Source organism: Sminthopsis crassicaudata, chromosome 3 (genome assembly GCF_048593235.1).
Source record: "Sminthopsis crassicaudata isolate SCR6 chromosome 3, ASM4859323v1, whole genome shotgun sequence".
Taxonomy (NCBI): Eukaryota; Metazoa; Chordata; class Mammalia; order Dasyuromorphia; family Dasyuridae; genus Sminthopsis; species Sminthopsis crassicaudata.
In genome coordinates this window covers 398,168,289-398,196,076 of record NC_133619.1, presented here as the reverse complement: position 1 = coordinate 398,196,076, position 27,788 = coordinate 398,168,289, and the positions used below count along the sequence as shown (strand labels likewise).

Here is a 27,788-nt window from a genome sequence, read left to right as displayed (position 1 = left end):
GCTGTGGGAAAACTGGGACACTGATGCATTGTTGGTGGAGTTGTGAAAGAATCCAACCATTCTGGAGAGCAATCTGGAATTATGCCCAAAAAGTTATCAAAATGTGCATACCCTTTGACCCAGCCATACTACTACTGGGCTTATACCCCAAGGAACTACTAGAGAAGGGAAAGGGTCCTGTATGTGCCAAAATGTTTGTGGCAGCCCTTTTCATAGTGGCTAGAAGCTGGAAGATGAATGGTTGTCCATCAATTGGAGAATGGTTGGGTAAACTATGGTATATGAATGTTATGGAATATTATTGTTCTATAAGAAATGACCAACAGGAGAAATACAGAGAGGCTTGGAGAGACTTACATCAACTGATGCTGAGTGAAACGAGCAGAACCAGAAGATCATTATACACTTCAACAATGATACTGTACGAGGATGTATGCTGATGGAAGTGGATTTCTTCAACATAGAGAAGATCTAATCCAATTCCAATTGATTAATGATGGACAGAACCAGCTACATCCAGAAAAGGAACACTGGGAAATGAATGTAAACTGTTATTTTTACCTTCTGAATCCAATTCTTCCTGTGCAACAAAAAATTCGGTTCTACACACATATATTGTATCTAAATTATACTGTAATATATTTAACATATATAAGACTGCTTGCCATCTGGGGGAGGGGGTTGGGGGAGGAAGGGAAAAAATCTGAATAGAAGTAAGTGCAAGGGATAATGTTGTAAAAAATTACCCATGCATATGTACTGTCAAAAAATGTTATAATTATAAAATTAAATATAAAAAAAAAAATAATAAAAATAAAAGGACCATCCTTTTGCCAACAAGAATGACCATTGTGAATTCTTCACATGACCAAATTCCAACATTTGGTGCTCTTCTAAATTACATCACCTAATGCCTACAACCACAACATTTGCTACCTCAGCCACATCCAGATTCTACGTAGAGGCTGAAAGCATAGTGGGATCAAGGACAAATTAGATAGGCTATAAATTTTAAAAGATTAAGGAGTATTAGAAAATTAGAATCTGAAGAAGGAGGACTCAAGATAGTTGATAAGACAACATAAGGGCAAAAAGAAAAAGCAGGTAAAAAAATAAAAGAGTAAAATAAATTGAGAGAAAAGATTGGTGGATGCAACAAATTGAAGAAAAAGGTAAGAAACTGGTGCATGCCTGAAACAATTAGGTGTTTTTGTAAAGATTAATGGAAAAAAGTTGCGTGGGATTATCAAGCTATTAATAAGTGATAATTAGCTGCAAAAGTTTTAACCAGATGCTCAGGGTTAAGGTGTAAATATTCACAAATAATTTTTCTTTAAAAAATGTCTTGACTATTTGGATAGTAGAAGAAACTCTACAGCAGCATTCCTATAGTGCTTGATTTTTATATTTCTGCTAGAGCTGACTTTTATCTGTGTTTTCCTCCTGGAGGAGAAGGTGAAAGGATTTTAAGAATATCTCTCCTCAAATACCTCCAGATTGTTAGGGAGAATGAAGTATTTTGTAAAGTGATGGTCCAATGGGAGAAAGGGATGGAATGTATCTGAAATGAAGAAGTTTGACTCTGTCAGGATGTTGGAAAATAAATTATTGGTACAACAAAGAGAAGTGGGAGGCAAAGGACAATTTTATAGGATTTGAGGCTCTTCCTGAAGAAGAGGGAGCAGAATGCTTTGTAAAAAGCTATTTGTCCTCCAAGAATAAAAGAAAAAAGCCACCAAAGCTATCAAATGAGGTATCATTCAACAAGAGAGAAAAGTACTAGTTGATGGTTAGTCCTTGTGCAGCAATATAGGAGACAACTATATGTCAACCAATAAATAACAGAAAGGTTCATGATTACCCCTAGATACATATCCAAATCATAACATTGCTGCTCAATTGTGCCTGAATCTTCATGACCCTATTTGGGGTCTTCTTGGAAGAGATTACAGGATTGCCATCTCCTTCTCCAACTCATTTTACAGATGAGGAAACTGAGGCAAAGAGGATTAAGTGACTTGGCCAGGGTCACACAGCTAGTAAGTTTCTGAGATCAGATTTGAACTTGTGAAGACAAATCCTCCTGACTCCAGGCCTGGAACTTTATCTACTGTATCATATATCTATATGATAAACAAATATATGATAAGACCAAACATAACATGGAACCACTGAAATCTTGTCAAAATAGAAAACTACTAACTTCCGATGATTTCCATGAACACAAATGGCACAACTAGAAGGAACTTAACAAGGACAGTCATTCTTCAACTTTTGGCAAAAATGCAAATGCTGATACACTGAATCTATGGGAAAGAAAGGGTTAGGTTCCTGTGATCACTAAAAACTATAATGTTTCACTAAAGATTTCTGAAAAAGCACTTTTCTGCATAGAATTCTTTATAACAAAACATTAATTCTGATAATATATACTTTCCCTAACACAGTAACTATGAAATAATCTGTAAAATGCAGTACACAAAATAAAATTGGTAACATGCAAAACATTTTTCTCTAGTAATTGCCTAGAATTCTGTGCTCTTTGAGCTAACATCTCAATAAAAAAATTCACATAATATTTATTTTTCATAATACATGAAATCTACTGTAGCATAAATACTGTACCACAAATAAAATTCTTAAAACTAAAACATTTTTAAACTGAATCTTACCTTCCACTGTAACAATTCCTATTGTGAATACTAAACTGCTACAAACCTTTCTATTTTCCCTTACCTTCTGAAAACAAAGGGAGAGATTACTGAGACTTTAGTCACTGCCATGACCCCTGACTCTTAAGTTTTTCATGGCCAGTGAATGGCAGATTTTATGAAGAATATATCAGCTTGAAATACTTTGTCAGTGATGTCTACTTTGTGCAGGGTTTAGAGTCAAGTGAGAGGTTAAAAGCAAAGGCACTGCTTGTTGACCAATTCCATAAGGAGTTTAGTCAAAAAGGGGAGAAAAGATATCAGATGATATCCATCATTAAATTCTAATAGTTTCCCCATTACCATGAAGATCAAATACAAACTCCCTTTTTTTAGCACTTAAGACCCTTTACATGTTGGTCTTTTCCCAGTCTTCTTACCCTGTATTCCATGATCCAGCAGCATTGGCTTCCTTTGTTCCTAGAACTCTATTTCCAAAATGTACTTTTTCACTGGCTATCTCTCATGCCTAGAATGTTATTTTCACTTAACTCCACTGTCTGTTATCTCTGGCCTCCTTCAAGACTGAGCTCAAATCTTACCTTCTGCAGGAGACTTTATCCCACCTCCACTCCCAATTACTCATGCCTTTTTTGAACTTACACTATGTTTATACTGTATATATTTTGTATGTTAAAATGTTAGCTCCTTGAAGGTAGAGACTGTTTTTTGCCTTTCTTGTTATTCCTAGGGATTAGTTTAGTGCTTGGCACACAATAAGTATTTGATGAATGCTTACTGACTAACTGGGTAAGAAATTAGTGCCTGAGAATGGGATTTCTTCTAAACTGTGACTTAAAAATACAACAAACTCCTTTCCAGAGATGTGTAAAATACGGGTAATTTAAATACTGGTAAAAATGTATTTGTCAGGTAATTTGCAAATCTAATAAAAATATTTAAAATAAAAAGGATGGGGATGGGGCAGAATTGGATGCTGCAAAGAATAGCTTCATCGAAGGAAGAATAGCAATGACACACCAAATGTTCAGATCAGATTTTTAAAAGTCTAAGAAAGGAGCCAGTAGTAAAAATCCTTGGCTTCAAAAGTATAAACATAAATGCCCAAAGTTTACACCCACAAAAAGTGAACTAATGATTTTAAATTAAAAGGCAAATCTAATCCTAAAGATATCATTAAGACTTGGTAGGACAAAACACATGACCAGAATAAGGTTTTTGATGTGTATAACATAGTCAAAGGAATGTGCCAGTAAATGGGGGAAGAAATGTGGATTTATATATTAAGAAGGAATATTCCTGTAAGGAAACTTAAGAACTAAATGGGGAAAGTAGGATGGAGATAAATGGAGGGGAAAACAGAAGTAATTTCATCATTGGAGTATATCACACACCACCTGGAAGTAAAGGAAATAGATGATGAATTTGGGGATCAGGCTAAAGGAGTATAATATATGCATGCAATGGGAGACTTCAAGTAACTAGATATAAATGAGATTTCTCTCTCTCCCTCTCTCCTTTCTCTCTCTCTCTATCTCTACATCTCCCCATCTCTTTCTGACTTCCCAATCTCTATCTATATCTATGTGTGTCTCTGTTTCCCTCTTTGTCTCTTTACTCTCCCTTTTTAATCTCTCTGCATCTCTATCTCTCTCCTTGTCTCTGTCTCTATCTCCTTATATGAATTTCTTTCTCTTTGTATTTCTGTCTCTCTATATCTCTATGTTTCTCATTTATGCTGCTATCTTTTTTTTCTCTCTCTCTCCACTGTCTCTGAAAAAAAAAGGCCTGTCAGCTAATAATTTCTTGATTTACTGATATTTACATTCTTCAAAGGAAGAGGTACCAACAAGGGAAAATTCTCTTCTGGATCTGATTTTCACTAACAGAAAGCAAATGGTTACTGAGATAGAAATAATAAGAATCTTGGGGAAAAGTAAGAATTCCCTGAGGAGGAGAAAAAATCTTGACTTAGTCTAATGTACACTCTAGATTTGAGGAGAAAACAAAACCACATTTCAAAGAGTTTAGAGGAAATAGGCAGGGTCCTATGAATTGATATGGTATGCAGGAAGTCAGTTGAGGAAGGATGGAAGATGTTAAAGAATGAAATTCTGAACATTCTCAATTCCACTGAAGGAGAAGAAAATGGTATTTGTCTGAAGAGAATAATGTGAATTAGCATGGAATTTGCCAACCAACTTAGATTTTAAAAAGAAGTCCACAGACCATTAAAAATGTAAGGTTCTCTAAAGCTTAGAATGAGCTGAAGCTAGAGAAGAAAGCTAACAAAAAAGGGCAACAAAAAGTTCCAGTTTCTTAAAGTTATATTGGGATACAATTTAAGCAAACTGGCCCAGATGAACTATATCCTTAAGATACAGGTAGGGCTGGGCTACTGAATGTAGTATTGGGTTTGAGATAAAGAAGACTTGCGTTCAAGTGCTGACTCATATGCTTACTATTTCTGACAAGATTTCTGGCAAGAAATTAGCTTTTCTTGGTCTCATTCTCCTCCTCTGTAAAATGAAGGGATTGGACTCGATGGCTTCTGAGGTTCCTTCCATAAATCATTGTCAATGATATTTGAAAAATCATGGGAAATGTGAGTGTTCTGTGTTTTGGCTTCAGTGTTTATTATTCAACTGTATTCAGGTTCTCTACAAAGTCTTTCGAGTATGTTTGTCTTAGATTGTGATCACCTAAAAGGGCAAAGATCCCATTTCTTGAAGCCACTCCATAAAATACCACAGACCAAGGGGCACTTACTTAATAATGACTCCCTCTGATTTTGATTATGGAACTAACACGAGTCCCTAATGATAAAAATCGATCCCTTCTGACCTAAGATCTTGAAACACTCTGCTCTGACACTTATTTGTTGTGGTCCCATGATTACTGAATATTTGTTAGGGAGGTGGGAAAGGATACAGTCAGATGGGAGGGGAAAGGAGGAACTTCATAATGAACGGGTAGTAGATGCAAGAAATAAGAGGTAGTGGAGCAATAAGATATCTTGATTTAGTGAAGCGCTTGATAGGTCGTCTAATGAAATTTTACTTGCAAAATGAATTCAAATTGACTGTCTGGGAGCTTCTATCACTAGGATAGCAAAGAGGCTGAGAAATTATAAACAAGCCATGATGAGAACAGTTGGAGATACAGAGCAGGCAGGCAGGAGTTTGACAGACTGGTTAGTTCTTGGGGCAAACTAGGAAATTAACCCTATTCCTATTGATCTGAAGAGGAGAACCAAACAGAAGTAAATACAGACAGGAGAAGAAAATATGGGTTCTACAACAGGAACAGTGTACATCAGACAGAGATATAACTAGTAAAGAGAACTCTGTCCCAGGATGCTGAGATTTAGAGGGATATACCTTCTAACTCAGTGGTTCAATGATTCCCCTTTTCAACCCCACATTTGCCCTGGGGCCCAAATTCCTATTTTATAATTCTGACATTAGCCACAAAGGAGAACTTTCTGACAGTGAGACTCATTCAACAGAAATGGGATCTTCTTCCTTGATGCTCTTAAGAACATAGAGAGAAAACATGAATCCCATGCTACTTATACAACATAGGGAAAGGGAGGAGAAATTAGATTCAGATGGTGGATGAAAGGGATACTCTCTTAGAAGGAAGAAATTACTGAAAGTGACCATTAAGCTGAATCTAAGAATAACAGAGTTGCCCAAAAATTCAAAGTAATTTAAGCCCCAGTCACAGCAACTTCCCAGCAGAAGACAGAGATCTGGCAAGAGACAGCAAGGACAAAGTGTCAGCTCAGGACCCCTCATTTCCAGAAAAGTGAAGTCCACTAGGAAGCTGGGGGCAGGGAGCTAAGGAGAACAGCAAGACAGTCAGAGGGGAGGGTGACTAATGAGGAAAAATCAGGACCAGCACACTGGGTTGAGTTAAACTGACACAGGGGGCGGGGACGTGAGTGCCATTCACAATTAGTGAATGAGTGGAAAGGCAGTGAATTACTATAATTATGAGCCTATGGATTGGAGGGAAAAAAAGATTTCTTTCATGTAAGGTGGAAGTGGGGTGTTAGGAAAAGAATGTTGCTTTCCCCCCCTTCAGCAAAGCCTGAAAATATAATGCAAAGTCCATTCCCAAGGCATCTGCTATCCAGTATAATCATAAAAATAAGCAGATGCCCCAGGACTAAGACAAATTAAGTAGACCAAAAGGAAACCTGACAGTGAAGTTTAACATAATTGGTTTATCCTTCCTAGTCCTTGTGTGTTTGGATGAAGTTGGCTATCCATGATGTTTCCTGGTGGTTGTTACCCCCTGTGTTAGACACTCCGCTAGAATGAGATAAAAAGAGAGAGACACAAAGAAGGACAGAGACAAAGAAAGACCGAGATAAAGAGAGACAGAAACTGAGACTAGTAACACTGTAGAATACATTCATGTTTTGGGGGGAAAATGTGACTTATCACATCTCTACTTTTCTGTTGACTTGTAATTTTTCATTAGAGAACATGCTCTTTTAGGGCAAGAATAGTTCCAATATTGCTGTCTTTGTATGCTCAGTGTCTAGTGCATTGCCTGTTGTATGACAGGTAATTAATAACTGCTTATTGGATTGATTTGGATTGGATTTATATCAAATCAGATAAAATGTAAAGCACTTTAGAAACCATGAAGTGCTATATAAATACTAGCTGCTGTTATGATTAATAATATTATTATATATGAGCTAACAGTTGATCTGTCATGTTAAGAGTTCACTGATCTCAAGTTTTTAAACCCTGCTAAGGGATCTAGGCTGACACTGGTGGATCTCTTGAGCTGAAGAGTTCTGAACTGCAATACATCTCAAGCCAACCAGGTTGTATGAACTAAGTGGACACCAAAATGGGGGTGGGAGGTTTGGGAGAGAAGAACCAGCCTAGATGGTCAGTCTCATGAGTTACCAAAAAACAATCCAAATAACATCAAGAATTCACTGGGACTGTGGTAAACATAAGAGATCTCTAGAATATTTAGGAGGAAAAAAATTACGTTGGATTTCAAGGAAATAACAGATGTTTGAACGGGCTCTTGTGTGGAAGAAGGATTAGGCATGTTCTGTGTGCCTCTAGAGAGAACAGAGCAGATTTTTACCTCAATAAAAGGAAGGATTTGCTAATATAATGTCAAGTAATGGAATGGACTGTCTCCCAAGATGGTAAATTCATTATTCCTGGAAGTGTTCAGCCAGAAGCTCTGTGAACACCTGTCTGGGATACTGCAGAACTGACTTATGCATTAAGCTGGTAGTTGGAGTAGATTACTTTTAGCTCTGAGGGTCTCTGATTTTAAACTCTAAAGAGGGTCCAGGTGCTAGACAAAGGTCAGCTAGAGACAGAGAAGTTAGGTGAAAGACACATCAGAGAGCCTGAGAAACTAGGACAAAGTTCTAGATGGGGGAAAACCCATTATCACTATTTCCTTGGGAATGGTGAAGAGTTAAGTATTAAAGGTCTCTGGCAGATCCTCAGAGCTCAGCAAATGGTGGCAATCAAGTAACTGCAGTGCCTCGTTTCACTCTGAGGAACAACACTGCCCTGCTAGTCCAGATCCAACTTTAAATCTGTGATCCTATGATTTTCCCATAACAGAAAGGGAACCAGAACCAGAACAGAAAATACACAGTTGTTATCTTGGGATTAATGGATACCTCCTAGTTACCCTGTTATGTGAACTGTCTTACATGCTCAGAATTCTGAGGTGCTATTCCTAACCACAACATCCTTTTGACTAAAGAAAGCATGGAGGAATGGAAACAACTCACAACTAGGAGGGAGAAGGTTCTGGTGTCAAAGCCCAGTTTTGCCACTAACAACCTGTGTGACCTCAAGCAAATTGATTTACCTTTCTCGGATTCATCAAAAGCTCATTAAGATCCTAAAAGCAAGAATCGGGTTTTATTGAGAGCATGAAGTGCCCGACTAACCTCATTTTTAATTTTTTACAGTTTATAAGATTGGTAGATCAGGAGAATACTAAAGATATAGTTTACCTAGATTTTAGGAAGTCATCTGGCAAAGTCACACATTATTCTCCAAGATAAAGAGATTTTGGCTACAAAATGTTAAATCGATTCAGAATTTGTTGACAGATATAGACCCCCCAACCCCCCAAAAAAGGTAAGGACAGCTAGGTGGTGCAGTGGTTAGTGTACCAACTCTGAAATCAGGAGGACCCGAGTTCAAATGTGACCTCAGACATGTAACACTTCCTGGCTGTGTGATTCTGGGCAAGATATTTAACCCCAATTGCCTAAGAAAAAAAGATAATAGTTAATAAGTTAATGTCAACATGGAATGTGATTTCTAATGAAATACTGCAGCAAAGTTTAGTCCTTTTCTATAAGATACACAAATAGTAATGAATATATATTTTATAATATGTATTATATATAAATATTAATAACTTACATATATATGTAGGGTATGTCTGCCTATATAGGTAATGTGTATATGTGACACATGTATGTATATGTACATATAATATATATACATACATGTGCATATATATTAACAACTATAATTATGAACAATTATAAACTCTATAGATGATCCAAAAAACTAGAAGGAATATTTAATAGCTTAGATGACAGAACCAATATATTAAAATCAAAAAATACCTCAACAATCTGAAACAATGGATTCAACCTCATAAGATGGTATTCAATGGACATAAATGTAAGTCTTTTATTTGGATTCAAAAAATTAACAGCACAGTTCATAACAGAGATACCAAGTATGGTTTGGATTAGCTGATCTCTGAGGTCTCTTCCAGTTCTAAGGTTTTATGAGTCTGGAAGAAGGCTAAATAAAGTTGGGTTCTGCATCTATTCTCCATCTCTGTAATTGCTCAGTTGGTTCTCTGCTCCATCAATCCTACTGTTGTTTAAGTCTGCAGATTTTTTGCCACTGTCTGAAAAGTGCCAACTAAGAATGATACAGAAACAGGAGGGCGGTTTAAAAAAAAAAAAGCAGGTTTAGGTAAAAGAGCAAGGTCACACCTAACCTCCCTCAGGCTTTGCAGTGAGTGGCCCCAGGGAAGGGTCACAAAGAATAAGCATCTATTTTTAGGGAGAAAAGGAAAAAAGTCTGTATGGAGCAGAAAGTTTTCTTAGCAGTAGAAATGCAAATCAGACTTTAGAAACAAACAAAAGCCAGACTTCCGCTGCTGTATTAGGACCATGGAAGGTTTTTCTACTTTCCTTGGCCATAGATGCTTCAGCATGGCCTCTGGTTGACCCACTCCTAATAATGAGCTCTCTGTGCTAAGTAAGGCCTCCATATCTAGTGAAAAACGAGGAACTGCCTGCTGATTCCCTGAATTAAGGCCCAGTGGGGCCCATGGCTAACAGCTCTTCCCCATCTCCAAGTGCTCCTTCCACATGCTGGGTCTGATGCTATAGTGGGAATGCACTGCATGGCAACATCCATACTTTCAGCCAGAAATACATGGCCTACGGTACTGTCAGATTAAGTGACCTGTCAGAATCAGGATTCAGTCAGGTGGGTGGCTGAGAGGCTGTTATTGCCCACCTGAAGAACCTGAAGAATCCTCAATCCTTCCATGCAAATTGCTTTTGAATACCGCAACTCTTCCATGGTGGGGAAACTTAGGAAGCCTCTCCTTCCCACTGGTCACCACTACCTATGACCTTCTTTTGTGGAAGATAGGAGATTGAAGCATCAAAATTGCTTTTGTTTGGGCCATTTCAATGCAGAGGCAAGAACATAAATCAGGGCACTTGCCTAACCTCCCCTTGGTTTATTCCATTCAACTATCTACAGATTTCTTCAAGGGGTAGACTGGGTAAACCAGAGAGAATAAGAAACAACATGGAGGTGGGACGTAGAATTTGGAGAATTGGCTGTTGCATTTGAAGTCAGGAGCCTGGGTTTAAATCATATTTCAGGTATTTTATAGCTATGTGACTGACCCTGAGCCGACCTCTTGATCTCTCTTTGCCTCAGTTTCCTCATGTGTAAAATGAAGCATTTAGAGTCAATGGCCAATACAATCTTTTTTTTAACTTTAAATTTTATATCTTTTCTCCTAACCCTCTTAATTCTTTCAACACACAGAGACACAGAGAAAGACAGTCAGACAGAGATAGAGAGACAGAGAAACAGAGGGGGAGGGAGGGAGGGAGAGAGAAGAAGAGAGGGAGAGAGGGGAGAGAGATGACAGACACCGAGACAGAGAGAGATGGAGACAGAAAAGACCCAAACTCTAATTCTGCCATTAACATTTATTAACAGAAAGCCCAGAGGCAAGTCATTTAACCCCTCAAAATTTAGTTTGCTCTTCTATAAAAGCCAGCTAACACCTCATCCCTTTCAGGACTATTATGAAGTTGTAATAAGATGTGCTTCACAAACCTCAAACCACTATATAAATGTCAAATGTGTCACCCACATGCACATGAGTGCACACTCACAAATACATACACATAAGAGGCACCATCTGAGACCTCACTGCTGCTCTGCATCCAAGATAAGGTAGTAAATTTTAGCAAGTGAGACACCAGCTGGATACTGGAAAGAACTCCTTGACTATGAGCAGCAAAATATCATGACATATCATCCAGGACAGCTTTAGAATGACTGTCCCTCTCTATCTAGGTCACTTGGGACCCAAAAAGTCATTCAATCTACAAACAGTCTTACCAATGTAATGTTTTCCCCTCTATTCATTTAAATAACATTTCTGTAGGGTCTTGCATACATAGCAGAGGACCACATGCTCTGGGGGCTGGTAGTAAAAACTCATGAAAACCCCTGGTTGAAAGCTGCTGGTCATTTTATCCATTTCTCTTTAAACGGTATGATTGTGGTCTTCTCTTTGCCCCTTCCTGGCTATGGGGCATTTCACACCTTTTCACTGATTTACCATAGTTGAAAAATATCTGAGAACAACCAGATTTTACTTTGTTCCTCTTTGTGCATGCTGTTCCAGTCAGACTGGACAATGAGCTGTTCACTGATCCTCTCCTGCTATTTTCACACCTCAGAACATTTACATAGGTCACCAACTGTGCCTGGAACCCACTACCCCTCTCTTCCTATTAAAAGTCTTCTATTCCTTCAGAGATCACTTCTCCATGAAACATTCCCTATTTCCCCAGCTGAAAGCACTCTCCCTAAAATACTCCTAAAGGATTACCTATATCTCCCCTTTGATCTTCTCACACTTTCCTTTGTAATATATTTAACTTTTTTATATGTGCTATTCCTTATTAGTAAATTAAAACAAATTATGTTGTTTTTCACCTTTGCATTCTCAACCTCCAGCATAGTACTTTATATGCAATGGGCACTTAGTAAATTTCATAGCTATTAACTTTGATTTGTTCCCACTATTTTTATTGATATTGTTTTGTTTTAACATCACCTTTATTTTCAAATACATCCCTACTCCTACCCTAACAATTAAGCCAATTTTGCAGCAAAGAATAAAAAAAAAACAGTCTAGCAAAACCAACTAATACATCAAAAGAATCTGACAGCATATTGAGTACTTCATTTCCATAGTCCCCCACCTCTGAAAAGAAGGAAAGGAGATATATTTTCTCAACTCTTTTTCAGGGTTACTTAGTTATTATAATTATACAGCCTTTGATTTCAATTTATTGTTGTCCTTTCTGCTTAAGTTGTTATAATAATTGCATCATGTATTATTTTTCTGGTTCTACTTTCTTAACTTTTTATCCATTCATATAAGTCTTCCAGTCCTTCCCTGAATTATATTTATTGTTTCTTACAGTACAATGATACTCCATTAAATGAATGGGCCACATTTTGTTCAGCCTTTCCCTAACTTATGGGAATGCACTTGACTTCTAGCTCGTTGCTGCTACTGAAGTTGACCTGTTGATGTAGGTGATTTAGGAGGATGGAGGGCTATGGACCTCTTGATTACTATTCTGGGGTTCTTTCCTTAGCACACCTGCAGCTCTCCAAGTCAGCTTTTGAGTCTTTGTAAATTAAATTTTTGACCATGTAAAATCAAATAAATTACAACATTCCTATCTAGACAAAAGGATGGTCATCACAGGGATACAGAAGAAAAGTCACACAGACCCAGGCCTTTGAAGATCTTAAAATGTAGTTGAGAGAAGCAAGGTTCACATATCCATTAAAGTCATAGAACTATTTCAAAAACAACATATAAACATATGAATAGTATTGGAGTATTAATTGTCAGCAAGAGCTGAAAAAGAATGGAGGGGGTGGAGCAAAAAATAGTAATAGACAGCACTTATGTCATGCCTTAAGATTTGCAAAATACCTTATAAAAATTACCATTTGATTCTTATAATAACCCTGGCAGGTGAATGTTATTATTATTCTTATGCTCATTTTACAGATGAGGAAACTGAAGCAAACAGTTTCCTCAACTGTTTTTTTGAGGCCAAATTGGAACTCAGACCCTTCTAAATATAGGTCCAATTGCTCTATCCACCGAACAAAGATGCATGTAGTAGACTTTTGGAAGGCTTCACAAAAAAAGTGGTCAGCTAGATTTTTCTAGGAAATGTGGGATTTGCAAAATGAGTTTAAAAAAACAGCAGAGTGAGAGAGTATTCAGTACACCCATCCATCCTAACTGCTAAAGTCAGCACTTTTATAAAAGGTCTTTTGCCTTTAAATGGTCAGAGGAACTCATGTGGAGGATGTAGAGAATTTTTCCAGTCCAACTAGACATTAACTATTTTGAGTCACCTTTCTGACTAAATCTTAAATTGTAGGAGCCATATACCTGACAAAACCACCTCCTATCCATCATCTGCCTCACCAGTGCTTCCAGACATGTAGATATGGGTGGAAATGTGGAATATATCTGACCATGTTATTCAAACTTCTCCTATCCTCTTTTTACTTTCCTATTTCTCTAGACAGTTAAGCATATGTGAACAAGCTCAGACTCCCTGTAGGAAGAGAGAAAGAAAGAAAGAGGGAGGAAGAGAGGGAAGGAAGAAGGGAGGAAGAGAAGGAGGAAAAAAAGGAGAGGGAGGAAGGGAAAGAAAGAGGGAGAAAGGGAGGGAAAGAAAGAAGTCAATTCTAGTACAAATTTATTTGGAGGTCTGGATGTTCACAATTTCTATTACTTGATTTATGAGTAGCTCTTCTTAGAGATAGGGAATGTAGAAGATAGGCTGTAGCAGCCCTCTCTAACTCAAAACTTTGGTGTTTTCTCCAGCACACTAGTATTTTCCCTCATGCTATATACACTCTCAAGAATTGCTTTCTCCCTGCTCATCAGTTGTCAGAGCAGCAAGCAGAGACTGAGATCTCCTTAGCAAGCCAGGGCACTGAGGGCAGAGATCGTGTCCTCTGTCTGTTCCCTACAGCATTTCCTGAAGTGTTCGGTCAGTGTACAATCCATCCATCAGTCTCAGCCCATGCCCATTCCACCTCTCCACAGAGAAGCAGATGGCTATTCCAAAGTCTCCTCAACAACTGGGCAGATGCCATTGGCTCACCACAATGACAGCTTCCCAGAGAAGAGACTTGAGGAAAGCACCAATTTTCTCCCACTCTCACTGGTCCCTGACTATGGGGCCAGTCCCTTCCTGAGCCTCCTTAAGCAGAAGAGACAAAGAAGAATTCCCTGCCTCCTGTGCCAGTTTTCCTTTCCCCAAAGGGTGAAGAGGAAACAGTATGTTACAATGGAAAGACCTCTGGCTCTAGAATAAGATAACCTGGCTTCAAATTTTACCTCTAATGGTTACTGCTTCATAACTTTGAGACAAATCACTAGGCTTTCCTGGGCTTCATTTCCTCATCAGTAAACTGAGGAGATAGGACCAGAGTGTTGCTGAGATCCCTTCCAAATCCAGCTCTAAGAGCCCTCCTTAAGGATTCCCCAGGAGGACACTAGACTGTTTGTGACTTTGAACAATCATTTCTTCTTAAGATTCTTTAGTTTCCCCAAAATGACAGGATTGGGATAAGCAATCTTTAAGGACCCTTACAGCTCTAATGATGTATAACCAGCCCCTCTTCCAAGAGACATTGTACAACAATGGTCAGAATCCCTGAACATCCTATCCAGTAACCCAGTCTCTTGGGAATATTCCCATTCTGTTTTGCGGCACTCTTAATATCTAAGTTGTAAGGAACTCTTTCTGAATGAAAGTTCCCCATTTGTTCAGAGATTTTCTTTGTTTTTACCTGTTGCTGCCACCGGCTCTCTTACAGCTGCCCAATTTTCCTGCAAGCCATCTTTTCCCACGTTTAAGGTGTGATCTAAGCCTTTTACTATTCAGAGACTCTCCTTGATGCTCATCCACAGAACTGCCACAGGGAGTAGAAAGGTTCCCAGTCCCTCAAGTGCAGCACTCAGAGTGGAGTGTTGGTGACTGGCTCCATTCTGTGCTCCTGCGTCTCCCTAGATCGTTCTCCTTTAAAAACAAAAACAAAAAAACACAACCACCTGTAATCTTATATTTCTCAGTCTGCACCCTGGTCCTTATTCTTTATTTAAATCCTCTCTTCCTGAATATTGCCATTTGTGACCTTTTGGATCCACCTCCTCTATCACATGGAAACATGTTCCTTCTAACCTGGAAACAGCCAAGCAATACAATGGAATTCCAAGTATGATCCAGCACTGAGAAGCTAGAATACATTGAGATAAAGCTGGCTCACTGGTAAAACTATGGGCTGAACAGAGCCAGACACCAAGTCCACCCCAATGCAGAACGTGAACACCCCGGGCTGTCATTCGCCAAGAGAATACGTGCGTTGGAATACAAGTATACTTATTAGTGGAAGAGACGTCCTATTGGCGCAACAAATTGTGTAAAATTGAATCATTTTCCCAATGACTTCCACTGTAATCTCAGAAATGTGCTTCCAAAGAAAAGCAGAAGAAGAAAAAAAAAAGATGTTTAGCCCCAAGCAAAAAAAGCGGCTGCTGTGTAGAGATGGGAATTCACTGCAGTGATGGCAAACAACGCATCTCGCATCTCTCTGCTTAGGTCTCTCTAATACCTGAAAAGCAGTAAGTTGCCAGTCTCCCTAGATATAGAGACACTTTGTCTGAGGTCCCTGAACTTATGAATTAATAGAGATATTCTTGGAGGTCTATGAACTTATATGGGAAAAACTACTCATCTTTATTTTCACTAACCTGAAACTGAAATTTAGCCTTTCTGTCAATTATTTTTAAAACATTGCCCTAAAAAGGATCCATAACCTTCACCAGTCTGGCAAAAGGTTAAGAACCTCTCACCTGGGGGGAAATTCATATTCTGTCACACATGAAGAAAAACATCATCAGAAGCTCTGGATGGCATCCCACCATCCCTGACTACAGAGACTCATAAACTGAGGCTTCTTGCCCTGCTCAGTGTAGCAGAAGCTCATACTCTTTCATTCCTGAGTTCAGACATTCGTATTTGTCATTGTGACAGCTCATCTTTCTATAGGCCTTCATGGTTTACAAACACTTTCCTCATACTAGCTCTCTGAGGTTGGTAGGTAGACAATGTAAATTCTTTTATTCCCAGTTTACTGAGGAGGAAAAATGATTTGCCAAGGGCTTCAGATTTGAAAAAGCAGTGCCTTTCCACTGCAACAGAACTTAGGAAAGATAAGGACCTCCAAAGTCATCTAGTTTCTTCCCTTCACCCATTTGACTGATGAATAAACTAAGGCATAGAAAGGTGAATTAAATGTTCAAGGCCACTCAACAAGGGAGGTCATCCTTAAGTCTAATAATTGTTCTCTGCTGCCGATCACTCCTGATCTCCTTCAATGATGAGATCCTTGTTTGCCTCAATCTCTTGTTCTCTCTGCTCCAATACTTTTCTCCTTCTTCCTAAGATTGACCTGAAACCTAGCCCTCCATTACAAATTGTTTTCTACCCATGCTAGTCAGATCTTTACTTTAATATCTGCACATCTGAACTGTGGTATTCCTGCCCAGAAATAAGGACCCTACTCCCGTTTCTGCCTGACCTTAGCTAGAAGGGAAAGCTCTGTTCAGTGAGCTGTCTTGCTTCCCCATGAGATTTGCACATCACTTGGAAAGGTTGATGGGGTTTGTTGTGGGACATCTCAACTCAACAACACTTCCACACACATCCTTATCATCTCGGCAGCAGTATCGAGAGAGAAAAACATTATACTCAGAGTCTAGACCTGGGGATCAAGTCCTGGCCGATCATGGCACCTCTTCGAGTCTCTGCTGCCTATCTCATTTCACTGAACCTCTGTTGTCACATCTGTAAAATGAGGGTGAGGGGAGACAGAAAGAAAGATAATGTGGATAGTGGGATAAAGTGGAAAGGGCATTGGATTTGAAGTCAGAGAACTAAAGTTTCCAATGCTGCTATTAACTGTGTGACCTTTTTAAGATTCTGGACCTTGGAATAGCTGATCCAAACTCCTACCAGATTCATAATTATGAGCTACCTGCCTCACAGTTAGTGAGAGGATCAAATGAAATAAAACATGTAAAGCACTTTTAGACCAGAAAGCTCCTTAACATGAGCAATTACTATAATGTGGATTAATCTAGCAGAATACTAACTAGCTGGGTGACTCTGAGCAAGTCATTTAATTTCTGTTTGCCTCAGTTTCTTCAACTGCAAAATGGGAAAGATAATTGCACTCACCTTACAGGGTTTTTGTGACGATCAAATGAGATAATATTTGTAAAAGACTTAGCACAGTTCCTAGAACATAATGTGCTCTATATTAATGTTTAATCCTTTCCCCCTCGTCAACCAATTGATTATTCTACACAAAAAAGAATTTTAGGCTCTAATTCATGAATTTGATAAATATTCTTCTTCAGTTCAACAAATAGTTATTATATATGGATTATGTGAAATGCACTGGGCTACAGCTGGGTGGAGGTAGAGGGGAGCCCTCTAGGAGCTTTCCATCTGCTTGAAGAAGAAGACGGGAGAAGGAGATGCAACATGTATATAGACAATTAAAGTCATTGTAAAAAAGAAATGATATATATTGGATTATTTGCCATCTAGGGGAGGAAGTTGGGGGAAGGGAGGAGAAATTTGGAAATTTTGCAAGCGTCAGTGTTGAAAAATTGGCCATGCATATGTTTTGAAAATAAAAAGAAATGATGAATTTATATTATTTAGTAATATAAATCATATTTATTTGAGAATGGATTTGAATGTAAGTCTTTTTTATTCCAGGTCCAGTGTTTTATTCACCGAAAGAATGAGGCATCCCGAGAGTTATATTTTAGATAAAGTCATTGATTCTATAAGGTAGCAGTGAGGAGTAAGGAAAGAATATATTCCAAGGGATGGAGGAATCACAATTGAAAGTACAGAAACAACGGATGAAATATCAAAGAAGGATAAAACAAACAAACCCATAAGGGTGAGTACATGAGGGAGAATGAAAGGATGCCAAACTGAAAAGTTAGATAGGAGACAGATAGAACTTGAGATAACAAAAGGAGGATTCTGCATGCTTCCTTAGAGTCTAGATATAATAGGGAAAAGATCTACAAAATAATAGTATGGGAGACAATCACCGCCAAATATTTTAAAGATTGGAGAGACTCAGGCATTTGCATGGATGATAGGGAAGAAGTTTTTATGATCAGGAGCCCCCATTCCTTTTAATTACTCATTCAGCAAATATTTATTAAGACCCTACTATGTGCCAAGAACTATGCTAGGCACTGGGAAGACAATCAGTTAGCCAATAAAAATTATTAATTTCTTCCTATATGCCAGGCACTGTGCAGTGAATACAAAAAAAAAAGGCAAGAATAACAATCTCCCCTCATGGAGCTTTCATTCTAATGGAAAAGAAAATACAAATATCTTTTTACATGCAAGATACACACACACACACACACACACACACACAGAGTTAATGGAAGCAAGGGGAAGGCACTAGCAACTGGAAGGACTGAGAAAGGACTCCTGCAAAAAATGAAAACGGCAGTGAGAGAAAAGCATCCCAGATATGGAGGACAGTGAGTGAAAAGACACACAAAGAGATGACAGAATGTTCTAAGCAAGAAATAGCAGTTAGGACAACATAGCCAGAATGCAGAGTTTGTGGAGAGAGAAAAGAGGGCAAGAAATTGGCAAGGTAGGGAGAGAATGTTATAAAAAGCTTCAGATGCCACATAAAGGAGTTTATATTTGATCCTAAAAGTAAGAGGAAACTGTTGGAAGTTCAATTAGGGGGATAATGAGGATAATGAAGTGAGGAAAGACTTAAGTTAGAGAGACCTGTTAGAAATTATTACAATAGTCTAGGTGAGAGAGAATGACTGATAGAATTAGGATAGCAGCTGAGAGGAGAGAGAGAGACATATAAGAGATGTTGTGATGGAAAAAATGTAACAAAAACAACAACTATTAGCATTTACATAGCTGTGTAAATTTACTGTGTGCTAAGTACTTTACAAATGTCATCTCATTTAATCCTCATAATAATTTTGGGAGATTGGAGTATTAATTATCCTCATTTTACAGTTAAGAAAAGACTAGTTCTGGGTCATATAGCTAATACATATCTGAGGTCAGATTAGAACTCAAAGTATTGACTCCAGGGGTCCTATCCACTATGACACTCAGAAAGTTTGGGCAATGGATTGACATGTGGAATGAATGGAAATGAGGAATCAAGGCTATTCCCAGGATTGTGGGCCTGGGTGACTAAGAAGATGATAGTTCTTAGAAGAAAGTTCAGAGGAGGGGAAAATTTGAGGAAACAAAAGCAATCTCTGCTCTCCAGGACCTTACATCTCCTGGAAACCTCCTTTATTTCCAGCCTTTTGATTTACTACCTATGCTACCTGAAGAAAATCACTACTCCTCACAGTGCCTCAGTTTCCCCCATCTGTAAAATAAAAATGTTACATAAGATGATATCTAAGAGTCCTTCTTCTTGTAAGTCCTATGGTCCTGTGATATACTACTTTATCCCATATTATTGCTCTAGGTTTTCTCCCCTTAATAGTCAAGAACTCACTAAGTAAGAAATAACCTGCTTGGGGAGGGCCCCTGACATCCTATGAAGCAGCCCCACTCCAACCACAGATTTGCTTGCTTGGCAGCCAGCTTGTTGATTCCCTTCTACTCTGCCACATTTATCCCACTAATGAGAGCTTTCTCACTGCTCTAACAAGGTTCCTCCCACAGAGCAAGGTTCAGTAACAGAATCTTTTTGAAAAAAAATCCAATACATTAAGCCTAGATTCTGCACATGAGTAGGCCCAGGGGGGATACCTGCATTTACCAAATAGCAGGCAGTGGCTTTATTTTAATTAAAAAAAATAATAATGATGAGCTAATGTAATCTTTGGCGCCTCCCTAGGAAGACAGATTTTTCTGATTTTCCACATAAGGAGTTCCTTGAAGGAAGAGCCAAGTGAATGTCTGAGTGTAACAGGGCAAGAGATGGATATTAATGGCTAACAAGGAGCCAGAAGTCTTCTCTGATTACCCTCACCAGCTCAGATCACTTCTGGATTCTCAGTACTCACATACTCAGTTTGTCCTGAATTCAATTTGCACTTCTTGTCATCTTTTTGGTGAAATCTTTTTCATATATGAGTTTCTTATATCCCTAACTAGATTCCAGTCTTCCCCAAGGGTGGGAAGCAGACTTTTATTCCTCTATATTCCCCCCTCCCCTTTCTACCTCCCTGACAGAATTCAGCACACAAACTAGAGCAAAAGTCATGAAGTTGTCTAGCCTTGGAGTATTTCCACATTTTTACTAAACCACATCGTGGCAGTTCTCAGTCCCTAGAGGCTGATGAAAGAGAGAAGAGGTATTATAAAGCTATACTGAGGAATCCTACTTTAGTATCCAAGACAAAACCAAATTATTCCCATCCAGCAATTCAGTGGAAAGAGAAATCAATTTGGAGTCAGAGGTAGTTGTTGTTTAGTTATTTCAATCATTTGCGACTCTTCACGCCCCAATTTGGCGTTTTCTTGGCAAAGATACTGGAGTAGTTTGTTATGTCCTTCCTCAGCTCATTGTATACATGAGGAAACTGAGACAAACAGAGTTGTGAATTGCTCAGGATCACATAGCCAGTAAGTGTCTGAGGATATATTTGAAATGAAGTCTTGTCTCCAGGACTAGCACTTTATCTACTGCACCATCTAGATACCTTTGGAGTCAGAGGACCTGGATTCAAATCCCAGATCTGCCATTTACCGTCTGTGTGATCTTTGACAAGATAGCTAACCTCTTAGACCCCTGTTTCCTCATCTATAAAATGAGTAATTTAGATTCAATAGCTTCTAAGGCCCCTTTCAACTCTAAATTGATGATCTCAAGACTCCCCCTTCTGTGTACTTATATTTCATGCCTATAGATGATAGTTGTAAAGCTCTTAGCAAGGCAGCCTCCATAAGTCAGAAAGAACTCTGGGTTAACATCATATAACAGCCTGGAAAAGTGAACTAGGTAAAACAGAATGTGTTAGTGCCCAAGTCAAGATTAGAATCGAGTTTTCTGGATTCCCTACATCAAACTAATACTTTTTTGTTAAAAGTAAATTTTTAATTGATGACAATTTGATCATGAAGAGTGAGATTCAACTGAAAAATAATTGAACAAGAATTATATTATTTTATAAAGTAACTACAGAAATGTAAAGTTTTATTTCAACAATGAGAAAAATAACAAGCCTTGGGTATGGCTCCATGAGTCCCAAGTACTATATCTGCACTTCCTTCTATTCATGGCAATATTCTTTCCATGAATGAATGGATGAGAAAGCATTTATGAGGAATTTACTTATCATGTGCCAAACATTGTAGAGATACAAATACAAAAACAAAGACAAAGCCTATCCTCAGGGATCTTATGTTCTAATAGAGGGAAATAATAATATATATGGTGGAATTCTGGCCAGGGAAGGACAATGTTATCTGGAATGTTACAGAGTTGATTAGTGGAGTTAAAGGGAAATATTCTGAAAAACTAAACAAACAAGGTAAAAAAAAAAAAAAGAACAAAACAAAAACATCTGAATTCTATGTAATTATAATGACCAAGAAACTTAGCTCAAGAGAGCAGATAGAAAATTAACCTCCCTTCTTTCTTTACAAAAAAGATGGAATGTGGGCATAGAATGAGTATGAAATTTCCTATCAGACTTAGTTGATAGGTGATTTGGATTTGGTTTTATTGATCTGCTTTTTCTCCCTTTTTTATTCTTTATTACAATGTATTATATGGGAGGTATGAGGAATAAAGGGGATGTAAAAACTAACAATACCAGTAATTTTTTAAAGAACAAATTATGGTACATGAATGTAATGGAATATTACTGTGCTATAGGAAATGATGAATAAGATGATCACTAAGAAGCATGGAAAGACCTGCATGAATTGATATAAAATGAAGTTAGTAGAGCCAAGAAAACACAAGGATTACAAGGATTACAACAATGTAAACAGAAGAAATAATCATAAACAATGGAAAGTTAAGATTGCAAAAATTTCAAAAAATAGAACAAACCTCCAAGGAAAATACCTAAGAAGATACCCCACACCAATTCTTTGAAAAGATGGGAGCCCCCCAAGTATCATGTCCTGTATGTATATTTTCAGATTTTTTATGTATCGATCAGCTTATTAATTTTTCGTTTTCTCTGTTTTTTCTTTAAAAATATGATTTATTGTGGCAGCTAGGTGGTGCAGTGGATAGAGGACCCGAGTTCAAACCTGATATCAGACACTTAACACTTCCTAGCTGTGTGACCCCAGCCTCAGGAAAAAAAAATGATTTATTATATGGGATAACTCTCTAAGAGGAAGAGAGAAGAATACTGAGTAGAATTTTGATGTACAAAACAAAACATCGATAATTTTTTAAATAAAAGAATATTCATGAAGAAATTTATAAGATAATTAGAAAATCCATCATTCATCCTTAAATATTCTTCATATAAAAAGAAGTTATTAGTTGTAAATCCAGTGAGACAGATCCAGATTGGAATGTGAGCTTTTAAAATATGAACCATACAAACTTCATATCAGTCCACCCAATCAGTTTAATTCCTTTAACATTGGATGGATTAATCTACCCAAACATGGCATTGGCAAATGCTTCTGTCATTGTTCCTTAAAGTACATTTCTGTCTCCCATTAGATTATGAACTTCAAAGTGAAATAAGATGGGAAAAGATGGACCTGTCTCTTTCTTTCAAGGTGTCCTGCTGTGCTGTCATAAATACACATACACACACACTCAATCATATACTACTACCAGATAATGTAGTGCATTTCAATGAATGTCTACTGGATTACAAAAGAATCATGAGACAAGGTTCCTGTCCTCAGGGAGTTTACAGTCTCAATGGAGAGAAAAAATATTTGATGATATTATTAGTTAATACTACAAGCTAGTTTATGCTTTTAAAATATAGGAGATAGTTTTGAAAAGGGAGAGAGTTCTTAGCATGGTCAATGAAACCATCTCCAGAAAAAGAACTGGAAGTGCTTGAATGCAGATTGAAGATTGGAGGAAAGGAGGGAGAGAATTTAGAATTCAAAGAAAAATTTATAAGGTTAAAATTGTACATATAATTGGGAGGGGGAATAAAATTTTAAGAAAAGAAAATGCCCAGGGTTTGTAGATGCAATAAAGAAGTAAGTATCGTTAGGTGGCTGTGTATTTGGAAGGGAGTAAGGTGGGAAAAGACCCAAAAGTTAGGAGAGGGAAAGGTTATAAAGAATTTTAAAACCCAAACTGAGTAGTTTATATTTGATTCTGAAGACAATAGGGAGCCACTGGAGTTTACTAAATGGGAGAAGGGGGATTGTGAGATTGTCAAGTCCAGCAAAGCAAAAAATACATTCAGAAGAGAAAAGCAGAAACAAAGTTTATAGGTTAGAGAAGAGCATGGAGACCAGGCTGGATGGAGTTATTGTAGGAAACAGCAAAGCTAGATTGTTAAGACTAGGAATAAATTCCAGAGGATCTTGAACTGACAAGTTATATAATTTAGATTTTAACCAGTATGTAATGAGAATTCATCTTAGCACCTCTCCCTAAGGCACTAGATTCTTTATATTCCTCTGCTAACAAGGTCCATACATCACTAACTTTTGTATCTTGGGGTCATTTGTAAGAAACCAATAACCTTTAAACTTTTAACATAGAATCTTATATATAAAAAAAAAGGTTTTACTCTAAGTAGATTATCACAAGAACTTCCCTTTGATTTACAGTTAACCACATTTAACACCTATAAATATATAGTCAGATTATATTCCTCTTTCAAGGTTTTCTGATTTAGTTTGAAGAATTTGGCCCACCTTTCCTTTATTATGGCCCCTACTTTCTTGCCCAGAATAAAAAGACTTCCTGGTCCATGTGTCCTGCAACCCTCCTGGGTCATTCCTATGAAAGGATGTACATTTGTAATATACTGATTTTCTAATATAGTTACCATTTGTAATCATGGATTTTGATGCTGCCCAACAGGACACCCGAAGACATTCAGGTAGAATCTGAGCCCACTCAGCAGATGCTCCCTAAATTGGTCACCTGTCCTTGCCATCCTGCAGAATGCCTTACCATTCTTTTCAACCTTTCCAACCTTTCCGACTTTTGATCCAAATCAACAGGATCATCTTCCTCAAATGGATAAGTAACAGTTGGCTGGCTGGCCTAGGCTGGACACTGGCTCCTTCCTACCTAATGCCAATTTCCCTTTGTCTGATGAGCTGATTATACTTCAAGAACATGACAGAGTCAGTGCTTCTATCTACAGTGTGTTTCTCTTCCCTCCCCTTCTTTCCTTCTCTTTTCTTCCTCAGTGTTGGAGATGTAGCAGTCAGAGGGTGAAAGGGTGTGTTTCTATTTAATTATTAATTTAATTAATTTTTAATTATTTAAATTAAATTTTATTTTTTCAATGAACAAAAATCATCCTACTCCATACCAACTATTGAAAACAAATAAACCCTTGTAATAAATAAAAGTGGTCAAGCAAAACCAATTCCCATATTGGCCATGGTCATAAATATGTTTTTCATTCTTAACCTATATTTACCACCTTTCTATTAGGAGGTAGGTGGCAGGCTTCATTGATAGTCACTGCCTTAATCAAAGTTCTTAAGTCTTTCAAAGTTATTTGCTTTAATGTTGTTACAACATACATTGTGCTCACGATTTTGGTCATTTCATTCCTCATCCATTCATCAGTGCTTCTGCTTTTTCAATACCCCATCCTCAGTATGATACTTCCCCTCCCCAACTGGAACTGGGGTGGAGTAAAATAGGAAGGAAAAACAGTCTATACTTAGTATTAATGAAAATTAATCTACGCAAAGATATCCTGGGACCCTCTTGACTCTAATCTCTGGGGAGTCTGAAAACAGGCACTAAGATATTTCCAATTCTGCCACTATAGGGCGGATAGACAACAAGGACCTGGACCAAACCCACTGACAGCAGATGGTCTTCCCTGGGGCCTATCTTTATGCTGGATTTCTCAGTATTTAAGGCTTAGGTAGAGACAACTTTCAACATTTATCCAGAAATTCTCAGCTTCCTCCTGCCAGTATTATAGTTCTGCTTCTGCTTTCCCTAGTGTCATGGGAACTTAGGTAGAATGAGAGCTTGAAGATGGTGCTACTGTCCCAGTGTCAAGAGAGGACAATTGTCATCACATCAAAACTATCTTAAGGTTCAAACAAAATGCAGACACCATCTAGTCCAACCTTTACCTACACAGGAATCCCCAAGTGATCACTCTGCCTTTGTGAAAACCTCTGGTAAAAGTGGGGGGGGGCACTTTACCATCTCCTAAGTGGGCCCATTCTGCTTAAAAACAGCTTCATTTGTTAAGAAGTTTTGCCTTATATTGGACTTGATCCACCTCATTGATTATATCCATTGCTTTTAATTCTGCCCTCTGGGATCAAGCAAAACAAGTTTAATTCTGTTCCACTAGACATCTCTTTAAATATTCAAAAGCAGTAACCTCAGTCTCTTTTTCCAGTCTTTTTATCCCCACTTCCTCCAACTGATGCTCATGAGGCACTGCTTCCAGTTCCCTCTTCAATCACATCTCCCTTTTCTGGGTACCCCCCCCTATATCAATGTCTTACCTAAAATGTGGCAACCAGAACTCAACACAGTCTTAAACCTTGATTGACACTACCTTCCTCAGCTTACCCCTCTTTGTCTCTGCTGCTTTGTCCACATTCAGCTTGGTGTCCCTTGACCCTACTTTCATGTGTTGCCCCTTCCTTCATTAGATTATAAGCATCTTGAGGACAGAGATTTTTTTTCTTTATTAGTTATATTTTTAGTTCTAACCATAATGTCTGGTTAATATTTATTGGATTACATTGGAAAAAAACTATCAGCTAAAAAGTATCACCTCCTTTGTTTTTGAACACTGCCTCCCTTAATGTAACCCAAGACTGCATCAGCCTTTGGACCTTCCATGGCACATGTACACATATGTTGATTTTTTCCACATAAGTAAGTATGCCAACCCAATTCTGTACGGTAAAATTTTTTTCAAATCCAAGTATAGACATTTATACTTATTAATTTCTTTAAAATAAATAATTTTATTCTCATTATATTCAGTCCACTGTTCTTGCCTATCAGGATGCTTTTACTCTAATTCTTATTGTTATTGTTACTGTGTTAGTTATTGTGTTGCTATTATTTGTTGTTACAATATTAGTTATTCTATTTATGCACCTAGAATTATCTAGTTTCATACCATGTAAAAATTAATAAGAATGCCATCTCTGCTTACACTATGTCACTGATTTAAAAAAAAAAAACTGTTTACATAGATTTGGAGACAAATCCTAGAGCCTTTCCTCAAAATTGACCTTGAGGCATTAATACCTATATTAATAGCTAATATTTATATAGCTTGATATCAAGATGGCGCAGCAGAAGGAGGAGTTCAAATCCAGCCTCAGACACTTCCTAGCTTTGTGACCTTAAGCAAATCATTAATTCTGTCTCAGTTCCTCATCTGTAAAGTGAGCTGAAGAAGGGAAATGGCAAATCACTCGAGTAGCTTTGCCAAAAAAAAACCCAAATGGGGTCATGGAGAGTTGGATGCAACTAAAACGACTCAACAACAAAATGTCCCAAGCACTGTGCTAAGCATTTTATAATCATTATCTCATTGATCCTCACAACAATCCTGGGAGATAGTTGCTATTATTATCCCCAGTCTTCATCTCTCTGACTTGTATATGGAGTAATGTGACAGATTTTGTTACATGTTTAGTGAAATATATTTTTCCTATGCTTATCACATGACCCTAAATTATGTTCTATTAAATCTAAAATAAATGAAGTGAGATTAGTCCAGCATGACCTGTGCTGGATTAAGCTATACAAGTTTTAAGTTATCGTTGTTCCTTTTTTAGATTTTCTTTGAACCATCCCTGTAATATCTTTTAAAATTGGGCCACAGATTGACAAGATCATTAGACCACAGGTTGAATACTTCACCTAATAAATGTTTGTTTTCTTCCTTTTTCTCTTCACTCTTCTGAATGAATGAACAAATGAAAGCTGTTCAAAAATAAATGTGATTCCTCAGTAGATAATGAGTTTTCTGACACTGTAGGTATTCAAGTAAAGATTGGATGACTACAGCCATAATGGAGAAAGCAGTCACTCTTTAGATAACTCTAAATTGATTCTTATGCTTGGAAAGGACTGCAATCATTTTAACTAGCTGGGTGATCTGGAAAAACCATGAACCTTGCCTAGACCCTATAATTCCCTCATTATTCTCAGCTTTTGCAATAATTGACATCATAGAATCTATAAATGGAGTTCTGACATAATAGGACTGAAGAGTATCTACTAAAAAGCACAATGATTAGATGTCCCATTTCTGAATTTCTGAGACAAAACTTCAGAAAAGATTTCTCACAATCTCACAGCTTTCAACTGATATGCCCACTATGTTTAAGGCACTATGCTAGACAAAATTGAAACAGTCCCTGCCTGCCCTTTGGTAGCTTATAATTCTATCAAAGAAATGGAACAATTGTTGTCTCTCTACCCTGAAAGAGCCTAAAAATCTGGTATGTGGAGTCCTTGAGTGTTAACATTTTAAAAACTA

The 27,788-nt window shown here is 37.7% G+C and overlaps 1 protein-coding gene across 5 annotated transcripts in view; it reads right to left on the bottom strand.

The window, feature by feature from the left end:
* GRIK4 (glutamate ionotropic receptor kainate type subunit 4) overlaps window positions 1-27,788 on the bottom strand; it is a 680,228-nt gene that overhangs the window by 583,784 nt on the left and 68,656 nt on the right. For 4 of the 5 annotated variants that reach the window (XR_012488209.1, XM_074302596.1, XM_074302599.1 and 1 more), the window contains exon 2: window positions 14,870-15,099. The exons of the other annotated variant lie outside the window; for it this stretch is intronic. The gene's annotated coding sequence lies outside the window, so the exon portion shown is untranslated. The remainder of the gene's footprint in view (window positions 1-14,869; window positions 15,100-27,788) is intronic. 5 annotated transcript variants of the gene reach the window in all.